The 12,432-nt window shown below is 36.6% G+C and overlaps 1 protein-coding gene across 2 annotated transcripts in view; it reads left to right on the forward strand.

Moving 5' to 3' along the window:
- The first annotated feature begins 3,001 nt into the window (after positions 1 to 3,001).
- Positions 3,002 to 12,432, forward strand: part of cgna (cingulin a) — a 29,348-nt gene continuing 19,917 nt past the window's right edge. Inside the window, exon 1 of one of the 2 annotated variants that reach the window (XM_082151009.1) lies at positions 3,002 to 3,168. The gene's annotated coding sequence lies outside the window, so the exon portion shown is untranslated. The remainder of the gene's footprint in view (positions 3,169 to 12,432) is intronic. The other variant, XM_082151008.1, reaches the window with a different exon arrangement.

A 12,432-nucleotide genomic window follows, 5' to 3' on the forward strand; every position in this document is an offset into this window, starting at 1 on the left:
CCCCTCTACTGTTCGCATGTCGGTCAAAAATGACCGATTTTTTATTTTTATGTCAATAAAATGATTGTACGATACTAGGCTCTATTTTAATTCGATAATGTTTTTTTTTTTACTTGATAATATTCTTATTTTATGTGATTTATGCTAAATTAGGCTATATTATGCAGTAGCCTAGTTATAATTCATTTATTCACTTTTTGAGCATGAACCTTTTTGAGCATGAACCTGAAAAAGCTTAAAGGGATAGTTCACTTTGAAATTAAATTTTGGTATGTTTTAGCTTACCTCAAGGGCATCCAAGATGTAGGTGTCTTTTTTTACGCAGTAGTTTCAATTTTGATATTTTTAGGTCAAACCGTTCTTGTCTGTCAGTCATTTAATGCAGGTCGATGGTCACTTGTCTCAAACAGCATGCACAGAGTCCAAATTAAAACAATTCCCCGTCGTCCAAATTAAACAATTCCCCATCGTAAGTACACATTGATGGCCTAAGACATGAAACGAGCGGTTTGTGTGAGAAAACGAACAGTTTTTATATCGTTTTTACCTCTTGAACACAGCCACGTCCAAGTGATCTGAGAGCGCGGGCGGGTATAGATATATACACTAGATGTCGCCTTGGCTAAGGTTTCGCAGTAGCCAAGGCGACATCTAGTGTATATATCTATACCCGCCCGCGCTCTCAGATCACTTGGACGTGGCTGTGTTCAAGAGGTAAAAACGATATAAAAACTGTTCGTTTTCTCACACAACCCGCTCGTTTCGTGTCTTAGGCCATCAATTGTTTAATTTGGACGACGGGGAATTGATTTAATTTGGACTCTGTGCATGCTGTTTGAGACAAGTGACCATCGACATGCATTATACGACTGACAGACAAGAACGGTTTGACCTAAAAATATAAAAATTGAAACTACTGCGGAAAAAAAGACACCTACATCTTGGATGCCCTTGAGGTAAGCTAAAACATACCAAAATTTAATTTCAAAGTGAACTATCCCTTTAACTCTTGAATGCTTTGGATAACAGACTTAAAGTTTGGTCTCTTTTTAAATAGGCTATATATGACACTTGTCAGATTATTGAGGAAGTAAAAAAAAAATCAACTTGAAAAAAGTTATAAAATGTTACATTTATTGTTATGAAAAATGCACACAAATTTTTTTAATTTGTATATGAAATATATTTTCCAAAACACGTTTTACTCTAAAACTGTGAGAAAATCAAAGCCATAAATCTAATCAAGCCGTGTTCCAAATTCGAGGTTGATATCTCAAAAAATGAGCTTTCAGTTAGAATGTGTTAAGTGCGCAGTAGGCAAACGTTTCCAGTAGATCAAATTCGTCTCCCATTCATTTCCACTGCTCATTTTTGACCGCGGACAATACAAGATTGAATATTTTTTTTCAGGACTTTTTACCTTTTCGAATCATGTAAATGATTTGTGTGTGTGTGTGTGTGTGTGTGTGTGTGTGTGTGTGTTCATATAGCAACCTTTTCCAAGTTTCGTACCATTCCGATAAAGTAAACAATTCTAAAAAACAAAACGTAGGCTACATTTTTTTTCGGTAAAAAATGAGTCATAACCGAATGCCACCAGAGGGTTAATTTAAACAGTAAAGCAAATATGAAACAAATAAATTATGACAAAAAAAAATATCTATTTATCTATATCTATTTGATGTTCTTAATTTAAAAAAGGGCTAATAACCAGACAAGCTCCAGACAAGCTCCACATTTTTTTGTGCAAGACACTACCACTACCACAGTGGGGCAGCAGATCACACCGGGTAACTGGCCCAAGTAACTTGTAGGGGCAGACCTTGGGCAACTTAAAGTAATTTATACTGCCTCCATCTAGTGGCTAATTAATAAAACATGCTAAATTAATTGATATGTAAACATGAATTATAGTAGATTATAGCCTATTAATTTAAGTAAATAGACCTAACGTCTGTTTGAAAAATATTTATGAAATTTCATAATGTTAGAATTGTTCTTATGTTAGAAGAGTTTCATGCTTGCCAAATTATACAAACAATTTACATAGTTCTGGAAGTAAAACTACTCAACATTTAAATAGTGGAAGTTGAGCTGTGATCACACAATACTGTCTCTGCCCACACGTGACTACTGGCTGTTAACAAAGTTATCAAGTGTGTTTATTAACACTGTCAGTCATCCCAGCTCAATGTCTTGCAGAATGTATTGAGAAGCACCTGGACCTGTTTTTCCAGTTATTGAAAACGATAGAAAAAAGAAAAAAAAGAAAGTGAAATCCAGATGCTACGGAATAAATTCTAGCCTATAAGACAGCACACAATTGGGACATTCACTCCCTCCCATCGATGGACCAACTACATTTACATTGAATCATTTAGCAGACGCTTTTATCCAAAGCGACTTACAAATGAGGAGAGCAAATGTTGCAACAATATGCAAGTGCTTCCTGTGAGTGTGACTAGTCCCAGTTCTTCTAGCACAGACACAGTACACCCAGCATTTTCTTTAATTTATTTTTTATAAATATAACTAGCATAACCAACTGTACTCATATTGCACTATTTTGGCTTTGTTTTTTTTTTAACAGCCTTTTAATACATACAAACTGGTTTTCACTGTTGATTATTATTTTTAAGATTTTATTTATGTTATATAGCCTAGTCTACGAGGTGCACGCACTGTAAACAACCCTGTCAGCTATTTACATGCGGAATTACAAAACAGGCAGTTACATGAGCTATAAGCTTACCGTAAAACATTGAGCCAATTTTGTGACACAACTGAACTTTCATTGTGTCTCTAAATCATAACCAGAATTTATTTGTCACGTCTCTCTACAGACAAACATGTTCCACATTTTATTGTGATTGACATACAACCTAACCAATAATCGAAGCAGAAATGGTTTCACGCGTTCCACCCACGACGCCACTATCAGCCAATGAGATTATTCCTCACTCGCAAAGTGGGCGAGGCAAGTGGTATCGGTCTGAAAGGTAACAGGTTGTCTTTAGCCAATGTTTTCCCTGGGGATTATTAGTTAGAGCTGTCACATTCAAAGACACGTCCTTTACTGTTACACTATCAGTTCTCATGAAGAAGAACAGCAGGGAGTAACAGAGGAACATTAGGCAGAGTGAAATATAAACTTTGCCGTAATATCAGGTAGGTTAAATGTTATTTTTGTTCGCTATCCCCGCTAAACCTGTTAGCCCGTGACTAGAAATTGATGCTTGCTAAACTTGTTTGTGGCGCGCCGGATGCTCCAACGAATTCTCGAGCTGAACTTTCTCCTTTAGAAATGACACACTTGTCTCGCTCGCATACTGTTCATCTTAGTTGTGTTTTTGTCCTGTTTCGTGTTCTTCTCAAGTTTACTTCTCTGAAGATGGATTAATGTCTGTCCAAAGGATTATTGTCGAGCCCGCGTATTTACAAAAGCTTCTTCAACTGGTTTACGCTGAAAATGAGCGCTTCGCCTCGAGAGCATAGAGCTCGAGAGACTATAATAACCCATTGAGTTTCGCACCAAGCGCAGGTGCATCGCCCGGTGAACACCTGCGCTTCTCGCTTTGGGAGCAAATCATTGAGAGAAAGTATTGACGTGGCAAACAATCCTGCTTTAACAGTGTTGTGATTGTTTACCTCACCACAGCCCACGAAAGCCCGTTAAACACTCAAAGCCTTGTGTTTGAAATAGCCCAATTTGTATTCAAATGAATAACGAGTCAGTGTCAAACTTGCCGTGAGTGATCAGGTTACTCTGTCAACGTTAGGCTGTCAAACGTGTGCTGTTCAAAAAGACTTAAAAGAACAACCAACTTTTTAGTTATTTAAAGCTTTGCTCTCGTTTATTTTGATTCATAGTTCTTAGTATTTTGGTAGTTCTTTGATGTTATGTTATCCATTTGAAACCAGTGGGAATTGTATAGGCCCAGATGAGCAGTGGGACACAAACTCTTTACATACTACTCATTTTCTGTCATTTACATTAGTGATTTACTGCGTGTTTTGTTATAAGGCTCAAATATAAAATTGTTACTTTTTATCTAATAGCCTACATAGAACTTAGCTTCATCATTATTATTATTAAAATGATTATACTGATGATTAAACTTTTAAAGTTGGCATAAAATAAGATTTCATGTGTAAATCAAATGAAAATTCATTTTCCAAATGGATGTTATTGATCTTATTGTGAGTTCATCTGTTCATTTAATTTAATTTAATTTTTTTACATTTTCGACGTCATAATTCAATTCTTAAGCTCACATTCAGCCAATCTGCCTACGTCCAATCGACAACTTCCATACTTTTTTCTTTTTCAATAATTAATTTAACACACTGTCACAATATGGAAGAAAAGATCAGTTGCTATAATTTTTCATCACGACTTTAAATAAAAACATTATGTTCTGTGGGTGAGAAAACTCGCCAAGTAGCTTCCCCCCAATGAGACACATGAGATTTTGATTTTCATGAGTTTTAATAAATCTGGCTGCAATTCTGGAGTAATTACCTCAAGAAAGACCTAACGGCACATTTTATTATTATGAAATCCAATTAGGCCTAAGTATAATATGTTATATAGGTTTAACAAAGATAAATCTTCCAAGCAAACACCCCTTTCCAACCTGCTAAAGTACACTCAGCAGTGGATGTATCCTGGTTGGGAATCATTGGCATTACATTAAAAGCTTGCTTTTCATTTGAATCATTGTTTGCACATATTTAGACCATAAAACCAAAACGTTTTGTTCCTGCACCCCCCATATCACACTGTCATCTTGGTTATTGACCTATGACTACATTGTGCTGAGCCATGGACAAACATAACACTATTACATCTCTATCACTGACATGAGACACTAATCTTCTGTGATTCACAGCTGAGAGTCATAACTTGCTTTTATTTTTCCAAGCTGAAAAACCTGGAGTCATGAGCACATGCTGGTATTAGTTAAGATTTAATTTTATATTGTGTGAGTTTCTTGTCATATGATTTGTGTTTGGCAACACTGGAGTCAGTCATGCCTGTGAGATCCAATAGACGGACAGAAGAAGAACTTCTTGTTTGTCTGTCTTTGAAACGAGAATAGTGATTGAAGTGTAGGAAGGGAGGGGGGAAGAAAGGAAAAGAAAGATTTAGAGGGAGTTTGGCAGGAGACAAAGAATGCAAAGGGGAGTCGAGCACTAATGGAGGGATACCAGACTCTTTAAAATGAGATGAAAGCTTACGATAGGCTACACTTTCTCAGATGCATTCTCATAGCAACTCGACTCGTTAATTCAGACTTATCTAGATTGAACCCTATATCTCACCTCTCAAGGTAAATCACCCCAAAGCGAATATCAGTGACTGGTTTATCCTTTCTGTGCAAATGAATAGAAACTAGACCAGAGATTCAGCCTTTAGGTTGTGTTTCTCAGTAGAATGGTTGTCATACTTTGAATATACGCCACCTCAGAAGTGTTTCTGCCTGAAGGTGTTAAAAACCTAAAGGACTCTGGGAATGCTAAGCATGCTTGTTTTTTCTACCTCCTACGTTAATTAAGTTCTGACCCGGCAAAAGGTGACTGAAGTCATATTTCATATTGAAATGAAGTCTGATGCTGCTATATACATGTCTGAGGAAAAATGTAACGCATGACTCGGATGCACTGATTGTAGATGCATTTACTTTGGTTTGCATTGGTTTGTGATAGTCAACATAGATAATACAAACCATAGTGACTGCGCAGATGTCTCCTGAGTCCTACTGCCTCAGTTCCCTCCTAATTCAATTAGACGTTCCACATCTGAGAGTCTCGATTCAATTAAAGATCCAAGAATTCAATTTAATGGGAGAACAAGAGGTCGCAGACTCAGAGCTGTGGACAGATGTCCCTGGAGTGTCTGTGTGAGTTTTTTTTAAAGTGTGGTTCATTAAGACTTTTAAATTGGAATGTTTGTTGCTGCTTTATCTCACAGAGCATGTGGAATGAGACGTGAAAGGTACAATACAGAATGTGTTTGTCCTAATGCGTAAGTGATCAGTTATTTCGAAACATTTTTGCTTGAATAAGCAATGGAGACAGAACTTTGTGTACAAGCACTTGAATTCTATTGACAAGCAGATGAGGTGCAGTGGGTCATTTTTAACCCTGGGTTAGTGTAATCTTGGGTCATCTTGTTGTGTTCTTCGCCTGCGTGTAAAGGAGATAACTGTCTATTTAAACAGATTTATTCGTCATTCAAAAAGGCAAAGCGAAACTAAGAATGCAGGTATACAAACCATAAACAAAGCAGCGTAAAAAAATGCTAACCGTTTTGAATAACAATCATGCTGATCATGTTCTTTATTCCACTCTGCTCATGTTATTAATATTCGTGCAGTAGAATGCTCAGGTAAGATGACGTAGAATTAGAGCAGCCTTCTGTCTGTGCCGTCATGACTTCTTTGCTTGCTTTTATCATTTTTGCTCTTATACTTGTTCGCTAAACTGAACAGCCAATCAGAGTTCTCTCTCTCACCGACGGCCCAACGTCGATTATACATGTTGAATCGGCCAAAAAAACAACAACGGTGTCTAACTTGAGCCAACGGTGCGGAATACACCGGAAAAATTAAGTCGGCCGACGGCGGCTTGTTTTGTCCCTGGCTTAATATATTGTTTGAGTTTGAGCTTTGGCTGCAGCACATGAGAACGCAACTGCTTGTCCATTTGTAGAAATAACATAAAAGTAATGTCTTTTCATCACTCTTGTTCCCTAATGTGTGCAAGCTAAATGTGGCTTGTGAAAGTTTTTGCGACTGTACACTGTCTATGAATATTTAACAAGGCAAGCATTGTTTAGTTTATGATTGGTTGTCGGTTGCTAAACTACTTGCTGTGACCATCTAGCACACCATTGTTTCACATTTGTATACCTTTCTCACTGCATTTCAGAAGTCTTCACTTTGGAATTTTGTTAAAAGGAGTGTTAACCTCCTTTCAGATTGTCTAAGATGGGAGGGAATGAGATAGAAGATAGAATGAGATGGGAGAGGGTCAGGACTGGTATACTTTAATAATCTCTCGGGGAAATTGAGGAATTGCAGCAAACATAAATCATAGAATAGTGAAAATAATTAAATGCAATATAAAACGAAAATACAATTCCAGAAAATAAATTTGAAACATTGCTTAATTCAAGGTTAAGAGTGGCATTAAGTCAGGGTTAGATCTAGTGTTAAAAACCTTTAACAGGCAGAAGTCATCATAAAATCATCATTAAGAGAAACAGATAGAGCAGATATAATTAAGAGTGCTTCATTATGAAAAAAGCAGAAAAAGCAGTCGATTTACATTGTTTTGCCCTTAATGCACAGATACTTGCTTCTAGACTGTTAAATCCAGTGTGTTTGTTCTGGATGTAAGTAAACGCCTGCATGCCCTCGGCTATTGCCTGTGAAGGGAATAGTGACATCTCTGATTTGGATTAGTGTGTGAGAGCAGGAGAGAGCGAGTGTGATAGAGAAGCCAGTGTTCTCAGCATAGCTGCCCTTGTTTTCTGCCCCACTTCACTGTAATAATGGGAAGAGGGTCCTCATACTCCCCCTCTGTCGCACTCACGGGCTCCCTCCATTCAGCCTATCAGATAATGCAGTGCTGAGAGGCTAAACGGTGCCTCTGTCTGCCTGGCCACTGACACACTGACACAGAGGAAATGGATCGTTTTAGACAGTGACCGAATTTTGGCTCTATGTTTGACCAATGACCATCACTGTCATAACAGAATAAATATTATGTCCGTCATCATGTGGATATTCAAAAGGGATTGAGCAGAGTTCAATCGGTTTTGTTAATCTTAACTAAAACTATTAAAAATAGTTTGTGTTAATTGGAACTAGGGCTGGGCGATTTAAATCGCGATATTGTTATGCGCATCTCGTCAGTAAAGCCGGTTCCTTGATTTAGTAGTAAATCACCATCACCTGCTTTCAGATGGAGCGGCATTTAGGGCTGAGGAGATAATTAAGTGATTCATTTAGTGATGATTGAGCATTATTGAAGACACCTGATGGTAACAAGCAGAATCACTGAAGAAGAAAATCACAAATTGTAAGTTACCATTAAGGTGATGGGAGTTTGCTTAAGTTGGGCTCTAGACCATTATATGTTTACTTTAATATTTACTGTTGTTTGTCTGCTGTTATTGATTTATAACAGTTAAATGAACAAAGTAAAATGTTATCTTATAGTGTTGGTTATGTTTTGACATAATCATACTGTGATCTGAAAAGTGAAACATATTAAGATAGTTTGGTTTAACTTGTTAGCAAGAGTTTTGTGAATTCTTCAGCCTATAATTATCAGGACTTTACTTATTATTCAAAATATTTAATAAATATTGCTCTGATCAAAAAGACGTTCAGACATCAATAATCAGCCTGTGAATCTCAACAATGGTGACAATAATAAAGCATGTTGCAGTGGCTGCCACCAATCACAACTCATTAATGGCTCCCATCATGCATTGCGGTATGAATAAATTATGATCTGAATTGTCTATGTAATTTACTTTTCCCTCATTGAATATTCTGCTCCTCACCATTGTTGAGATGCATAGACTGAATCTTGACATCTGTGTGTGCCTAAAATAATGATTTTTTTTTTTTAAACAAGTTTTAAGAAATCCTTTATATTATATAAAAAATTCTGGCCATTTATTCAGATTCACAGTTATGCTGTAACCAACAACATAAATCGAAGTCAGATAGAAGAATCTTAATGAGCTCAGTGATCAAGTTCAAATGATGATTGTCATAATATAACCAACAAAGATCACGTTTTTTTCTTTGTTCAACTGGTAGTTTTAACTCAGATACAACCATCAAACAAAATTTAAAGTATACATGAAAGGGTCAGAGACCAACTAAAGCAACTACCCATCACAATAATGGTAACTTACAATTTGCGATTTTCTCCTTCAGCGATTCTACTTGTTAACATCAGGTGTCTTCAATAATGTTCAATCATCACTAAATTAATCACTTAGTTATCTCATTAACTTAAACACTCTTGAGTGTGGACTCATACACTCCCAGGGGTGTTAATTTAACACTGGAGGTTTTGCTGTCAGTGTTGCCAACTAATTTTCAGGGGAAGTTGCTAAAGGCAGATCGATTTGTTGCTAAAAGTTGCTAAATGACGTTGTGACGTCATTGCGTTATGACGTCATTTCGTAATCGCAACGCAAAACTACGCCATTATGTAATACGTAGATATTATTGTTTGTTAAATAAATTATATATATATATAAAAAAAAAAATTTAACTAAAAAAAGTTGGTTTAGTTACCCAGTAACTAAACCCTAAACCAACTTTTTTTAGTTAAAGGTGGGGTATGTAATTCTCTTTTTTGGCCATTTTTTCAAAATCACTTGAAATCCTATCCCTAACCCACTTACAGCCACTGAGTTAGAAGCACTGACATGAAAATTAAGCAATTTACTCATCTGTGGAACGGGCAAGACTCGAAAAACTCCAGCCAATCATTTCCAAGACCACCTAGAATCATTGGACAGTAAGTGCGTCAATCAAACGGTCGTACCATACCCCCCTCCCCCCATCCATGTCCATGCTCTTCGAATGGGTGGAGTCAAAGGAAAGAAGGTAGGACCATTTGAGTTGTGTATTTTCAAAATCTGCCAGCCGTTTTGCAAATCACATACCCCACCTTTAAAAAAAAGAAGACCTAAAACAACTTTTTTTAGTTAATGATCTGTAAGACTGGGGCTTTATTAATGCTGTTCATTTATTCAAGTAATTTATTTGACATTTGGGTATAAAGTGTTTTAATTCTACAATATATGCTGTAAAAAGGCTGTTCAACCTCTTCAGGTAGAACGGTGACTACTGCAGTTCAAATTTCCTATTGGAAGTTGTGGTGCCCTTACCAGCTCACCACGCCCTTGCGAGTGTTGTTTGGATTAGAGTCACTTTCCAAAAGTTGCTAAAAGTTGCCAAATAAACTAAAAAAATTGCTAAATTTGTTGCTAGGTGCTTTTTGAAAAAAAAGTTGCTAGGGTAGTCTGAAAAGTTGCTAAATCTAGCAACAAAATTGCTAAGTTGGTAACACTGTTTGCTGTGTACAAAGAGCCGTAGTTAACTGACAAGCTGAGCCATATCGCATTAAAAATCGTTGGCGATACGTCCGCGATATTGATGTGATTTGGCTCAGCTTGTCAGTTAACTACGGCTCATTGTAGTAAATGCCGCTTCATCTGAAAGCAGGTGATGGCGATTTACTACTAATCAAGGAACCGGCATTACTGATGAGATGCGCATAACAATATCGCGATTTAAATCGCCCAGCCCTAATTGGAACAAAGCTGAAATAAAACCAAAAAAAATAATATTCAATGACAAAGGCAAAATGAAAAATGTAAATGCTAAAATTATTGTTAATAATAAATAATGAATAATTATTATAAATTAAAATACATATTAAAAATTACAAAATCATGTAACAGAATTGCTAAAATAAATAATAAAAACATAAAAATAAAAGCTAATTCAAAATATTGATAAATACAGGAAGATAGACGCGCTATAGTTAAAAATAGTTTTCGGTCTTGTATTTTATCTCAAAATGATGGATGTCATTTAAAAAAAGTGGAAATAAGTTAATACAGCCGCTTATTTAAATGAGGTAAACGTAAAGCTGCTTGGTTTATATTTTTAATGTTTAGGCCTATAGTTGCTGCCATTTCAAATGTTTACGTGCTTTTCTGATGATAAAATATTGTTCTTGTAAATACTTTCCAGCCTTTCAGTAATAAAAGCGTAGGCTTAGGCTACATCTTTAAAATGCATCCAAATTACAGCGACGTGCAATCGTTATCGTACAGTGCTCGGCAGGGGACAACATTTAAACAGTGAATTTTGAATTGATCTCTTCTTGTAAACTCGGATGTGGATCCGGACGGCAATTAAATCACCACATGACCTTGGTGTTTATCAAAAAAACTGTCGGTTATTCGCCAGGGGTTTTATATGTGGGTGGTTGGAGAAAAACACTGATATTCTGGATTCGGACGGCAATAAATCACCGGCTAGCCCCTGTAAATGTAAAAAAAATAAAAATTAAACAATTAAATTACGACCCCATGAAAAACAATTACCTTCCAAATAGGGCTTTTGTGTATAGTGTTTGTGTACAGTATTTGTGTATGTTGGAGCGTGACTGGAATAGCTTGCTAATATGACTGCAGAATGAACTGGCTTGCCTTAAAGAGACTTTGATAAAAGTGCCAGCATTACTGTTAGGCTCATAACACAATATATTTATAATATGGTGAAAAATACAATAAGATATAATAAGAACATTTGACTGCCACACAAATTGTTTTCAGAATTCGTTTACACCCTCAGGAAAAATGTTCATCATATTCACAACAATGTCCCCCCCTGCTATCTATAAAGAAGCCTGGCCTTCTTTATAGTTATTTTATGGCGTTCAAAGTCTGTTGTCTGGGGCTGAAACTCCACCTATCCTAGTGTGAGAGCTGGAATTGAATTATTGTCACTGTAAAAGTACATAAATTCTACCTCAACCACAATAAACATAGGCTAGATGATGAATGAATCATGAAAAATGATCAGTGCTGCTGCCACTTTCTCACTACACCTGTGTAACCCTCCACCTGTTTATCCGTCAGCACAAGAGTCTCCCGTATTGAGCTTGGCTCTCTTGTGTCTGCTTTCAGTCACTGACGTGGACACGTCAGCCGTCTCAAAAGACTTTCTGAAGACAGAACACATAATGAGCCCATTCATTGTATTCACATTGTAATAGTAGTCATGAAGGCTCCTTTTTGTCACACAGTAAATGTATTTCTTAACGTTTTCTTACTCATCTCAGGCTGACTGTTAGTTAGTTTTAACTGAACCTTTGGTTAGTTTAATAAAAGGAAAATCTGTAGGTTAATTGTAAATCTGCTTTGCTGAATAAAGTGCTGTTCCCATGATCCAGTCATAGGAGCGGACATCCCTGATTCTGGTTTATCATCCAGTTTATTACACTCTGGATTCTTTATCTCTCACACACACACACACACGCGCTCGCGTAAGAGGAGAAGAACTGATCAGACTGAATGTGTTTGTAGTTTTCAGTCTGTTTAGTTTATCGCAATGATGTAGTTTGTTACTGAACAAGACGACGAGTGTGAGAGTAAAAGAAAAAGACAAAGAGAAATGGTAAAGATGTACCACTGTCTGGGAATGCACTTTGTTCCGCGTCACACCCTTCATGCTTTAATGTTCCTTATTGAGATATCATTCCATCACACCAGCCACACCTTTAGTTTTTTTCTCCATTACATCATGAGTACTGAAGCTTTGGTTTTGATGAGAAGTAGTCAAATGATAGGTCTTAATAAAAATCCAGAAAAAAGGGTGTGTG

The sequence above is a fragment of the Leuciscus leuciscus genome (genome assembly GCF_965113295.1).
Source record: "Leuciscus leuciscus genome assembly, chromosome: 20".
Classification (NCBI taxonomy): Eukaryota; Metazoa; Chordata; class Actinopteri; order Cypriniformes; family Leuciscidae; genus Leuciscus; species Leuciscus leuciscus.